The following is a 13,536-nucleotide window of genomic DNA, read 5'->3' as shown; positions in this document are numbered from 1 at the left end:
AATATTAAAGAATAAAATTATTACTTTGTTAGAAATAATAATTTGAACATAAATTTAAAAAAATCCAGCTGTTTCAATACGTTCGTGTTATAAATACCATTTCCAAAAAAAAACAATAAAATCTGAAAGAGATTAATTACTTTGTAGATGTTAATTACCCTGTGAAATCCATATTAGTATCTCATAAAAACAGCAAATTTACAATAAAAGTATGGTTTAAATATCTATTGAAGAAGTTGACACTAATAATTAAAAAATATAGATAGAATAGAATATCGTCTATGAGAATTAACGGATTATAAATCTAATTAATGAATTCTTCAATTTACCCAAAGCAATAACATGAAAAACAAGCTGAAACTTTTAAAAAACCATTAAAAACGAAATGACGCTCAAAGGAAAGATTGAATAATTCAGTGTTTGTATATAAGGTGCTCTCTCAAAATTCCAAGAATTATTGTGAAATTTTCCTTATATAACATGTTTGAAAAATCCCGATAAAAAGAACTATTTATAAAATTTATTTTATTTATTATACTAAATCCTTGATTGTTTGACAATGTACAGAATTTTCATAATCACTATGGCAAGTGAGTATTAGAAATAGTTATATGATGTTTGTTATTCAGTCCCTTGTACAATTTGGTACATCTGGATAACAGACAAGTGCCTCGTTAGTAGATTTAATCTACACTTAAAAAGGGCAAAATGCGGGCGCTCTACTATACAGAATAATCAGAAAGAATATTATTATCGCAGTCACATATTAATCGACATGGTATCGCAGCGCACATTCAACTTGAGTTTCATGTTTAACCTCCCATTCTTTTAAAGCGTCTTACCAGTAAGTTGCTTTTGCTATTGGTAGTGTGCTAGTAGGGTTCGGGCAATGGAAAAGTATGCACGAATGAGACAGTTATAGTTTGTTTATTTTTTATCTTGTGTATATGTACAATCAATGTGACAATTGGTGTGGAGGTACGTACACGCGTAGAATGAATTTGTGTAACTTGTAGGTTGGACAGGTAAATTAACGACGGCAAATTAGATGCTAATATACTCGTGACACACCTATTCTAAAAATTTTTTTATAAATAAAATAGCCTACGCTTTTAATCGGCAGTTTTGGATATCCCTAAAAATATCGTTCGAACGTTCGGTTTTTTGGCGCTTAAAAATTATACCTGTGCGGAATAAATCGCACCAATAGTTATAGTGACATTAGTTACAAATTTGTGTATAAATAACTATTCACGTCATACCTTTTAATGGGTGGCCAGGTAAGCAGGCACGACAGGAGTTTTAACGCGTTTTTGCAACATATATATTATGTCATTGTTTCTTATTTAAATTTTCTCGATTCGTGGGAACATTCATAAAAAATATAAATATTTATGTTTTTAAATTTCTACCTTTATCATGGTGTTGTTCGGGTTTTTGGGTGTCAGTTATAACAGCAGGTTGTAGTCAGTTCAGTAAACCTCTTTTTAATCCTGTAATACCGGAATCGGTAGGATCCATAGCGCGCAACTAGGGGATTATGGTAATTTGAAAATACCACAAATTCTTAATTCCTTTTGATTTCGAGAGTATACTTATTTTAAGGTGAAGTTCGTTGATAAACAAGGTATGTTGATATTTATTTAAATAATCTTATTTCCAGTCATAATAAATAAAACTTTTATGATAACTTTGGTAATAAACAAAACAGATTTTTCACATCAAAATATATTTAGAAATATAAATAGGTGCAAGGAATATTCTATCAGTGATCAGTTTTTTTAGTAAATATAGAAACATGTCATTAGTCTGAAATCAAAATATATTGGTTTTGACAGAAATCATCAAGTTAGACTGAATGAAATTTATTTATAACCAACAAAGCGACATTTATATAAGTTAAACACACCAATTATTGGAAAAGTTCAAAGAACTGCAACGGTTTATTTTTATATGGGTTTCCTCTATCCTGAATTCATTCACAACTCCCTGTCACTGACGGAACTATTTTCATTTTTTATTAATTCAGCTGGTAAATAATTTTAAATTTTTTTTTTTAAACGCGAAGTAATTCCCAAATGCTACTACCAGCGACTAATAGCAATATCAAGAAAGGTTTTTCCAACGTACGTAATTACTACAATAAAATAAATTATCTTGAATGCTATGCCATCGGGTTGTAAATCCTAATGACTTGAAAACGAGATTTATCATAAAAATAAGACGGTAATTTCAGTTAATTTATTGGGTAGAATTTTTTAAGCAGCTGCTTAATATTATTTTTAAATGCATGCAGACTATGTGGGCAAGTAACTCGATATTCCGTGTAAATGATCTCATGATTATCTTGTGATTTGTGGGTGTCAAAATTCATTCTTGGAAATCTGCGAAAATGGTTTTCAAAATAATTCAAAGTGAATCTATTTCTTTGAAGTATAAATAAAATGAATAAAATGAATGTTTAACAAATCATCGAACTAAATACGAGGCCAAAGGCTAGCGACTGTTAGCTGTTTATCCTGAAGCCTACTCTTTGGAATCCGATTTTTACCATATACGAGATCTGGCTATTCAATAACGAGACTGCGCGCCTAGAGGGAGCTCCAACTGAGTGCAATAAATTGTAGCAAAAGGCCTATAGGAACAATTCTCTATCTCGTGCGTGTGTTTTTGAGTGGTATAAGCGGTTTAGTGAGGGCCGAGAGAGCAAATCAAAATTCAAGGCAATGTTGATCGTTTTTTTCGACATTAACGGTATCGTGAAGATTGAATGGGTTCCAGAGGTTCAGACTTATCAGTTTTGGCAACACTGCGAAAACGAATTCGTAAAAAACGGCCAGATTTGCCAGTAAGCGCACTTCAGTGCTCGAACACCCGTCGTACTCACCAAATTTGGCACCGTGCAACTTTTTTTTGTTTCCGAAGATAAAATATGCATTGAGAAGAGCCAGATTTGACTCGATGGAAGCGGTAAAGCAAAAAACGGCAGATCTCCTTAAGGCGCTCTTCATAGAAGACTTCCAGCATTGCTTCGATCACTGGAAAAAACGTATGGAAAGGTGTGTGGCGAGGGGAGGGGAGTATATTGAAGGAGAGTGTTCGAATGTAGAATAATTTTTATAATAAAACCCTTTTTCGTAACCAGTCTCGTTATTTAATAGCCATACCTCGTATGTAATACTTCTATATGGACAGTTTAAATGGGAAGGAATGTCCCAATATTAAAGTGCCGACAATATTCATTCATTCTTGAGAATGCGCATAAGCGAGCTGGAGCCTCGGAGGATAGAAAAAGCATTATCATTCTGTCTTCCTTAGTCAGAACAGCTTCCACTTATAGAATCTGACCATTTAGAAGTATTACATAAATGATGTTTACCGTCTCTGTAGACAAACCATTGTAGCTGTGGCTTCGTTTTTATAGGGGCTATTTTTTTTGTTTTCCCGTAAAAATGATCGATCTAAAAATAGAACAACGGATTGTTATGAAATTTCATATGAAACTTGGAAAAACTGCAGTTGAAACTTATTATTTATTGAAACAAGTGTATGACAATTACGTCTACGTGTTTTCGAGTGGTTTAATCGTTTTCAAGTTGGCCGAGAAGATGTTGAAGATGATTCACGTTCGTTCGACATCAAAAACGGATAAAACATCGAAAAAGTCTTCCTGCACTATTTCGAACAATGGAAGATTCGCATTGAGCGATGTAGGGATACAGGAAAGGTATGTGTTAAAGGTGAAATAAATTATTTTATATAACTTTGAAACCACCGAAAAAACTTATATCTCGTAAGAATAACAAAGTGAACAGAAGAGGACGAAATGTCATATGAAAAAAGGCTTTGACAGCGACTTCATTCAATTTTAATAATCACAAATGCCTGTTGTACAGATTATGTATAGCAATGTTGTTTTGCACCAGAAATTCGCAGAAAATTCGGAAGGTGTCTAATAATTGAAGAAAGCTTAACTAAAAACATGGTAATACAAGAAGAATTGAAACGATTAATGGTTAGAAGTAACAGGTAAAGATTCGAAAGAAATAGTTATTGAAAAAAGTAACGAGAAAACTACGATAATGAAAATATGAAACAATGAGTATGCTGATGTCAGAATACAAATTTAGGGAAAAAATCAGGTCCACAGCTGGTACTTGTGAAATATGGACTTAATATGGAGAGAAAAAACTAGAAGATTTACAAAATTTATTGGAATCATACTGTTATATGTTCGATCGTTTTAGTCTAGAGTTTCATATTCATATGATATTCTCAATCGATAATTTCAGCATAAATATCAGTGAGAATCAGGAAGAGAGCTTCTTTGGATATACACTAGCAATATTCTAAACACATGCTAATGCAAGGATTCCATGTATTCGTATACGAACTAAACAAGCTGGCCAACTTCGTCGACACCAGTCCCAGATTTTTCTGATTTCTTGACTTTATTTTTATACTCTCTGTTGCCCAAGTAATCAATAGATGATGCCATCAACGTACTAATATTTTTTACGTAACGTGCTTTTTTATTTCAATTTAATATTTTTTTGAGATTAGTATTCTTGAAAATTTTTGCTTGAAAATATTCTACAAATGTCAATGACAGTTAGTTCATCCAAATCCGGCTCAAATCCTACGCTCTAATCGAAGAAGTTTTTCTGTACCTACCTAGAAACATGCGAGTGTGGAATGAAACTTTCATCTGTTTCCTTGTTACGAAAACAAGAAATAAAAACAGAGAACAAAGCGAGAGAAGATTATGCAGATCGGTTCCACATTAATGTTTTTCGTGTTTTTCTCGCGACATTCTCGTGTGAATTTGGAGACGCCTTTTGAAATGTACTTATAATTGTGAGCAAAGTTCGTGACATTATTTATTGCAAAAACTTTTCCACTGTAATTAATTTGTGTCACATTACGTAATTTGGATAATTTTGTCAATATTATGAATTCTTGTGCACAGTTCTCCAAAATATTATAGATGTCGTAAAATGTGAAAGGTTTAGAAAGTCATAACAAATGCCAAATGGCTTAAATTGATAGTAATTTAAATTACTATGCGCTAAATTAGTATGTACACATATGGTATGCGGGGGCAATAATTAAATAATTAATGTATTATTAAGTTTCCCACACTAAGAGATAAAAAACTTTTCAACGTACATTTAATAAAGAGTATCATTACACCAAAACAAACAGTGAGAATAGTTTTATTGAGATCTTAAAGGAGTGATAAAATATAAACAACTTTCAAAGAAAAAATCAACTGTCTGGATAAACAAACAAGAAGTTAAAGATGACATCTACTTTGACGTAAGAACGTGTTATTAATAAAAAAGTTAGATTATACCAGATGTTTAGGAAATGATAGGGTTGTCAACTTGGATGAAATAAACGTAGAAAATGGTTTGAATTAAAAAAATCTAAAAAAGTATTTGGAAGAAAATAAACACTTTTCAACTTTTATGTTTTTATTGCCTTAAAAACGTATTTTTGTGTGCTTTTCGCACAATTTTTTGCTTTTTTCAAATTTTTCAAAGTTAGTTTGACAATCAAAATTCAAATAAATAAACGGCTCGTTTTTAATTAAATTTATTGATGCTCTATTTCTTTCTTATCGCCACTTTAGATTTATCACAGAAAAAACTCTCATAGTGAAAACTGAGGGGCGGGAACTGAGAGTAAATAAGATAATAATATTTTTTTTACATTTAGTAAGCTAAGTTGGAATTTCTGGAACCGTTGTCAATATTCATACCGAATACACTGTTTACACCAACACTACACCAACACTTTAATTACACTGACTGAGGCGCGTTTCGATAACCAAATTTTCGTCGAATTAGTAAATTTCCTTTGGATCCTCTAAATTGTCTCGGAATATAAATCGTCCATCTGAATATTTAATCTGTCTCGTACTTTGGCCTTCGTAATTACCATTTCAAAATGTTCAAATTTAACCTCAATTTTCAAAGACATGCTAGGAAGTAAACAAAGAAATAAAAAAAGAGCCGTAGAAGGAAAAAAATATGGTGAGATACATAAAAGCACAAAGACTCAACTGGAATAGGCATATAATGAGAAGAAAACCAACTGAAATGATCAAAAGAATAACGCAATGTGGTTAAGGAGAAGAAGCAGGCCGAGAAAGACTTGGAGAAACGAAATAGAGGAGGACATAAGAGCATTTAATATAGTTAACTGGACGGCAAAATGCAGGAACCGAAAGGAATTGAAAATAGTAACGAAAGCAGCCAAGATAAACGATAAACTATAAAGAAAACAAAAATAGGAAACGAGAATTAATCCACCTCAAAAAAGAAATTTAAAGTGCAACAAGCGATAGCCATAATCCAAAGGATTGAAAGACTTGATGATGATGACTTTTCTTTGAAAATTCTTTATCATCTTTTGTGAATAACATTTGGATCTCTTTAGATCTTATTGTCTCGGAATATAAATCGTCCATCTTTATGTCTCGTAACTTGGCCTTCGTAATTACCATTCAAAATGTTCAAATTTAACGTCATTTTTCAAAGACATGTTAGGAAGTATTGAGAGCCAGTTATCTTCGCTAAAATAAAACCATTTTGTGATATAATAAATTAAATTAAATTCATATCAATAAAAAGTAAAAAATTACTGATAAATGTATTGAATGTTTCGGATGATGACTTTCCAATTTTTTGTAATTACAATTATAATTAAGTTAAAATTAATTTGATTCATAACCAGAGTACTTATCAGTTTTTCTTTGTTTTAATTAATATCTTAAATTATCCGTAATATTACAGATATCAAGTAAAGTTACATTATTTCCTTCCAGAGGTTTTATTATATCATTAAATATATTCAACCTTTGACTTGTAAAATTTCAACAACTTCCTGATCCTGTCGATCACTTAATCACTTAGTTTTAACAATTATCACCTAAACTTATAAAATAATTACATATTGGTGTAAAAGGGTGTCAATGGCTGGAAGTAGAGATAACCAACCAATGCCAGCTGAACTGATTGTAAAATTCATTACTTTTATTTTGAAGATCATTTGCAATCCAATTGTATTGTTTTTCCCATTCACGTTTGTACTTTTAGGAGACTTTGGTCATTTTAGCTTTTTTAGGAGTCATTGGTGTTGGTGTATAACTATCAGAATCACTCGTCATTTTAAACATTAATATTTACTTGAAAAAGGATTATAAACAAAAGCAACGGATAATTTTTGTACAATTTCGTCGATTGTAACTTGTAATCTCTATGACAAATGTCAGAATGTCTACTGTCTTGTCACATTCACATCACATCTGACATCTAGCATTTCGTTCAGTAATTATAAATCGTTTCCATCATCCGTTTCAACTTAGTACGTTTAATAGTTAAGTAGGTACCCATAATGTTTTATCACATGCATCACAGTAAAGGTTGGAAATAAAGTATTTTCATATACTTTATTTGTATGAAAAAGTATAAAATATATTTACCAAACATAAAGTAGAATGCGTTATTATAATGTATTATTAATTTTTAAAAATAAAATCATTTGTGTGTTATTTTTGTCAATACAAATTCGATATTGTAAGACTGTTAAATGAGAATTCATTAAATTATTAAGATTGGTCAAATCTTCTTTACAAATAATTTTGTTGCGCTACTGATTCTCAGAAAGTAGGTATTTCATAATATTTTCTTTTCCCACATATTAGACCGTGGAAAAGGAAACGTTTCGACACATTTTTATTAACAATTAAAACATGTTTTCATCAAGAAATAGTTTAGAGAGACTTTCAATAACTTTGCATCTGTTAAAGACGATTTTTAATATTAATTTCTCTTTATATGGCTACATTTACATACTTACACAATCTTTCTCAAGGCAATCTAGTATTTGGCTTGGCAATACGTTTATGATCGTGATCATATGTTTAAATTATTTTGAGTACCGGAAAAAAAACTCTGAAATGATTTTAAAAAATCTTCAAACCCAATAAACGATGTATGTGTATTATTGAAAAGATTGTATCGTTTTTCGTATTTATTTATACTTTTTATATTCGTGGGGTGAATAAATAAACACTGTCTCTTACGTTCTTAATTTATTTACACACTTAACTTATAATAATTTACTTAAATAATCCCTGCGTTTTCTTTTACTAATTCGTTCTTTTCACTGCGACTATTTATTTAAAACTAAACTAAACTGCGCTACATAAACTTATTTATATACCCCAAATATAATTCGACAAATTTCTAGAACAAAAAGAAACCAAAGAAATAAATAAATAGACTTTCCTAGAAATTATTTAAAAGTAATACTGTAAATAAACCTCCCGCTATAATAAAAAGTTCTGAAAGGAAACATCAAAGGCGCTTCCGCCTATTACAAAAAATTTGAAAGACGCTGAGCGAATTCGCCGAATTTTTAAAGTTACATAGTAGCTGGACAGGGCCGGCCTAGGGAACCATTTTGCGAACTTCTTCGTAACAATATGATACAGCAGCTTTTAACAATACAATAACAAAGTACTACTATTTCAAAAATTTATTCTACTTTTTCTTCACTTCTTAACTTAAACTTCGGTATGTCAAAACATCTGATCCTGATACTTCCTAAATTCTTTGAAATTAAAATTCGATGGATGATTATTGGTCGTTCAAAAGAGTTTTGAGTAGGTTTGCAACATAAAAAGCCCTGTGCAGTCTATGTTAATTGAAAGAAGCCAGTTAATACATACAAATGAACTATTAGCATAAACTGGGTTAAAAAATGTACTACCTGGTCATTAAGAAGGTGAATCTTAATTGATTGCCTGCAGTATAATCAACATCTATCAACCCTCAATCGGCATAGAAGCGTTGAAATTTATAGAGATACGAGCAGATCCCTCAACAAAATTTTTAACTAGTAACGGATCAAAAAATGCGTGTTAAATTCTCTGCATGCATTACTTACGTTCGTGATTTTTTAAATATGATTTGATTCGAAAACTGTAAAACGAAAACTGGTTTGGGTTTCAAAGACATGTTCAGGTCAGTAAGAAATTGAAACTACAACCCAAAACAATTTCTTTGGAGCCTATCAACATTGTTGAGAACCTTTCTTCCCAGACTTTTGACAGAATAGGTATTTTGGGGCTTTGTATATATTCAAAATTTCATTTAGTGTGCAGGTGTGCAGGTGTGCAGGATCTCGAAATACGTGTCTATTAAAGATAAAAATTGATCAGTCAGCAAAAAAATTTCGATATTGTCAACAGCTTGAAAAAAAAATGTTTTTTCTTAAAAGTTGATAGAAATTGTATGTAAAATCAAGCTTTTTACAATCAAAATTAAATTCTAGATACTTATATATTTATCTACATAATTAAATTTTTCTTAAATAATAATTAAACGCACAAATAAGATTTTTTCAACTGAAAAATAACCAAAAACTTCTTTTTAAATTAAACAATAAAACAAAAAAACTTGTTCGGGCTATTTTGATTATTATAGCTTACATACTGGTACCTGCGTTCAAGGTAACTCCTAAACTAATTCCATACAAGACCTCTAACCCCCAGTCGATTCCAGGAGCATATTCCAGTCTATAGTGTCGAACGCTTTCTTAAGGTTTAGCTATTTTTATGTTTGTTTTTTAGTTTTTACAAGCTTTTGTCTACAAATTGTAACCATTTTGTGACAATAAAGCATTTCTCTCTTTCTTTATCCGGACGTCTGGCAAAGTTAGGAGTAAGTGACATACTAGTTAATTTGGATGAAGCGTAATTGCTATTATGAAAATTCATTAACCTTGTTTTTTTGATCTAACCTTGTATCTATGGCATGAGAACAACAACTGTTGTTTATATGTTGAATATATGATGTTTACAATGTGAAATATCATTTGTAATGTTACATATGTCGCTATTGAAATCATTATTGAAGCTCAGAAGAAAAGCATGTGATGACGACGAATTACATCAAATGGCTGCTAAGGTATTGAGAGATTAAGAATAAGAAATTTTCCACTTTAAGTCTCTACTATTAAAATCATTTTAATTTTATTGAGAAAAATTGTGAAATACATTCGACATTTTCTATTTTTATAATTGATTCCCTTCTTTTTATAAATACACTGATAGAGAAAACCTTGTGCTCGTTTTGGGTTCTTTCGAGCAACGAATATTGGTGTTTATATATGCCATAATGGATTTCAATTACACAGTACCCGTATATCTCCGATATATCATTAGATAATAAAATAAATGCAGGTGAAAGAAAACAAACATTATGAAATATATTTCTGAATTTATTGCGAATAAAACTCATGCATTTTTCTTGTCACGTATCATGGCAGTACTGTAATACCAACGCTAATAATCACAGAGCAGAACGCTCGAAAATCTTTGAATATCAGTGTTAGTCATCGATAGTTATTATGATTAATAAGAATTGTTTATTTATAATGTTGAATCAACAGAGGAAACAAATATAGATAAAATATAAAATCTTCTCAATGAAATATATATTTCAACAGTAATCGAGTTGTGATTTCAGTACAATCAAGATACAGTGTATAGTAGATGGATATATGATACTATAAAGTGTTAATAGTAGTGAATTTTCAGTAGATTATATCATAGGTATGTCTTCAACTCGATTTTATCTTGAAAATCGTTTTCAAACTTGACCAAAATATCCGAATATTTAAAAGTAACGTATTGCTCATCGGGCAGAACTACAAAGAAGATTGATATGAGTTGGTATAAGCATTCATATCATGATGAATTCATAATTCGATGCTCTTAAGCAAGATAAAACAAGTTAGTATTAAAATAACTTCATCTCCCCTGTAAAAATATTGTTGACTTGTTTCAACTCCAAACAATTAAACAACAACACCTGTATTAGTTCTGTTGAAAAATCGATTTCATTATTCGTCCAAATTCGTTAATCTATGAGCACGGTTAATTGTTAATTTGGCAACGATCTAATTTATTGATTGAAAAAAAATTTTTTAATTGTTCTTTAAGGTCTAAATAAGCTAACTTCAAAGTTTGAAAAATTTGAGTTCATTTTTGAATGATATATGCAATATGTATCTTGTAGGATACATTTTTAAGGTTGCCGGCAGAAGTAATGGTTTGGGGTTGATGTCTCCGAGAACTAGTTGCTCCAGACTGATGTGAGGTGGTAGCTATATTATCATTGAGTGTTGCTGGCTCATTCTGCTGATCAATTGTGCTTACAGATGGACAAAGATCTCTCATCAGGAGGTCTGTGTAGAATTCATCTACCGGTACCGGTTCGTCAGCAATCGACCGGTCCATCATCTTATCCTTTGACACTTTTGACACTGGAGCTTGTGATGCATCCTCTGCATCAAAACGTTATTCAACGCATACATCTAAAAATTTGCTCGCTGCCTGAAGTAATACATCTTCACTTTTCAAATTTTCTTCATTTTCTTCCTCATCCCCAGAGTCCGCCTTTGGCTTAGGAAGTAATGAAAGTTTGAAATGAAAAATTTTTGGTCTGAAAACGAAAAAAAAAACATCAAAATGAGGTTGAGAAGACAAAAATGCTAACAAATTCCTAAATAAAATTAAAACCAAAATAATAAAACTAAATAAATTTTGAATTGAGGTAAAATAAATCTGATTTTTTAAATTATACTCCATTGTTTGAAATTAATATGATTTTTTGAAAAATAACACGTAAATTTACTATAATTATTGAAGTAATGACTTTTTTTCTCCTAAATCATAAGTAATGTTCAAACCATTAGCCGAATTGGCAATGTATCCTATAGGATACAGATGGTAAAACGTTATTTTCTATGTCAATATCAATTGAATTGATTCAATTTTTATTCAAAACAGATGTTTACATGTCAATACAGGTGAATCATAATTTAAAAAATCTGAATTCAGATGATAAATACTAGTAAATTGACTGAAAACTTACCCAACCGGAGGTTCATGCCATTTCTTTGGATGAGGCTGATTTCACTGTTCCAATTTGCAAAATAAACAAACTTTCACTCCAAGTGTGTGTTGGAACTTAATGGAGGTTACTGTATAAGTCCTAAAGAGACGATGCGATAGATAATGGAACTTTATTTTAAAGGCGCTAAATTTAAATAAAAAATCAGGGAAAGTCATGTATCTTGTGAGTTATACTGCCAAATTAAGGGTTTTAGTCTTGAATCACAAGATTGCAGCCAAAAACCTCATGTTTTACCTTTCCGTCTTTTGCTACCTCTCGCTTTTTTGCGACACTTTTGTATCCTAGATCTTCCATTATCATTTTTCTTTCATGTTTTCTTTTCCTTCTTCACCTTCTTTCTCCCATTCAACTTTTTTCACATTTCATGTTTTCCTGAATATGACTTATCTAGTACCTTTGAGGACCTAGCTACTATAGTATTTTATATAAATAATTCTTCTTTTCCATCCTAGGTTAGTTAAACATTCTGAATACCTCTCGTTGCCAAATTTTGGTTCAGATTTTGCAGCTGTAAATCATTATTTGTAGCTTTTCATTTTTTTGTAATTATCTATCCAGACTTATTCGAACTCTTTCCTTATCTTAAAATCTTTTCTCTGTTCAATACTGCTCTCATTGGTAATGCAAAATGGTTCATAAATGGATACCCATCTTTTGATCCTATTTGTTAATTCTACGGAAATCCAAACTTTAATTATTTAGTGTGTATATTTCCTTCATATTTTTAATATAGAGATATAGGATCTAGTATTTTTTCATCATATCCATGCTATATTTTTGGAAATTATTCCTTTATTGTAGTAGTCGTCTTTTGACTTTAATATGACGGCGTCGTTTATGGCATGTAGCTTCCATTATTTTTCTGATTTTAGTATTTCACAGCCATTAGTTTTACCTTCATAATGAATGTTGTCTATTGTTATTATTGACATTAACTTTTTTCGGAAAAGAAAAAATATCAAACGAAAAGTTATCTTGAACAATGAAAAAGGGTTATCATTAACAGTAAAGAATATACAAGCTTTAATTCGTCAAAATAATAATTTATTTGAAATTAACCTATCAATATTTAATGCTTCCTCCCCTGGCCCTAATAATAGCTTCCAAACGCTTTTTCATGGATCGAATAAGTTTCTTTGCTGGATATTATTCGATCCTATCCCATTCTTTAATGATCGCCGTTATGAAGTCGGATTTTGTGGCTGATGCAAGATCTCTATACCGAACTTTTCTCTTAAGTCCATCCCATAAATGCTCGATACGATTTAAGTCCTGGCTACACGCCGACCAATCAATAGCAGCAATTTCGGTATCCTGTAAGTAATGCCGTACGGAACCTGCAGTGTGTCCACAGGTATTTTCCTGAATTAGGATAAAGTTTTCACCAAAATCTTCAATTTTTTCTATGTATCGGTTCGCCGTTAATCCACCTCCAGTTTCAATAAAAACCAACTCAGTTTTTGCTTCCATTGAAATGCCCGTCCAAACCATCCAAGAACCTCCTCCAAAAGACACTTTTTCCAGTTCTATCGCTACCATGCAG

The 13,536-nt window shown here is 31.1% G+C and overlaps 1 protein-coding gene across 4 annotated transcripts in view; it reads left to right on the top strand.

Annotated features, from left to right (window-relative positions):
- The first annotated feature begins 840 nt into the window (after positions 1-840).
- Positions 841-13,536, top strand: part of LOC130451438 (stAR-related lipid transfer protein 13) — a 54,169-nt gene continuing 41,473 nt past the window's right edge. The window contains exon 1 of one of the 4 annotated variants that reach the window (XM_056790455.1): positions 841-978. The gene's annotated coding sequence lies outside the window, so the exon portion shown is untranslated. Of the gene's footprint in view, positions 1,628-10,580; positions 10,628-13,536 lie in introns of those variants that run through there. The other 3 variants (XM_056790454.1, XM_056790456.1, XM_056790458.1) reach the window with 3 other exon arrangements.

This window comes from Diorhabda sublineata, chromosome X, assembly GCF_026230105.1.
Source record: "Diorhabda sublineata isolate icDioSubl1.1 chromosome X, icDioSubl1.1, whole genome shotgun sequence".
In the NCBI taxonomy this organism is placed as follows: Eukaryota; Metazoa; Arthropoda; class Insecta; order Coleoptera; family Chrysomelidae; genus Diorhabda; species Diorhabda sublineata.
The sequence above is the reverse complement of the archived record's forward strand: the minus strand, read 5'-3'. Positions and strand labels throughout refer to the sequence as shown.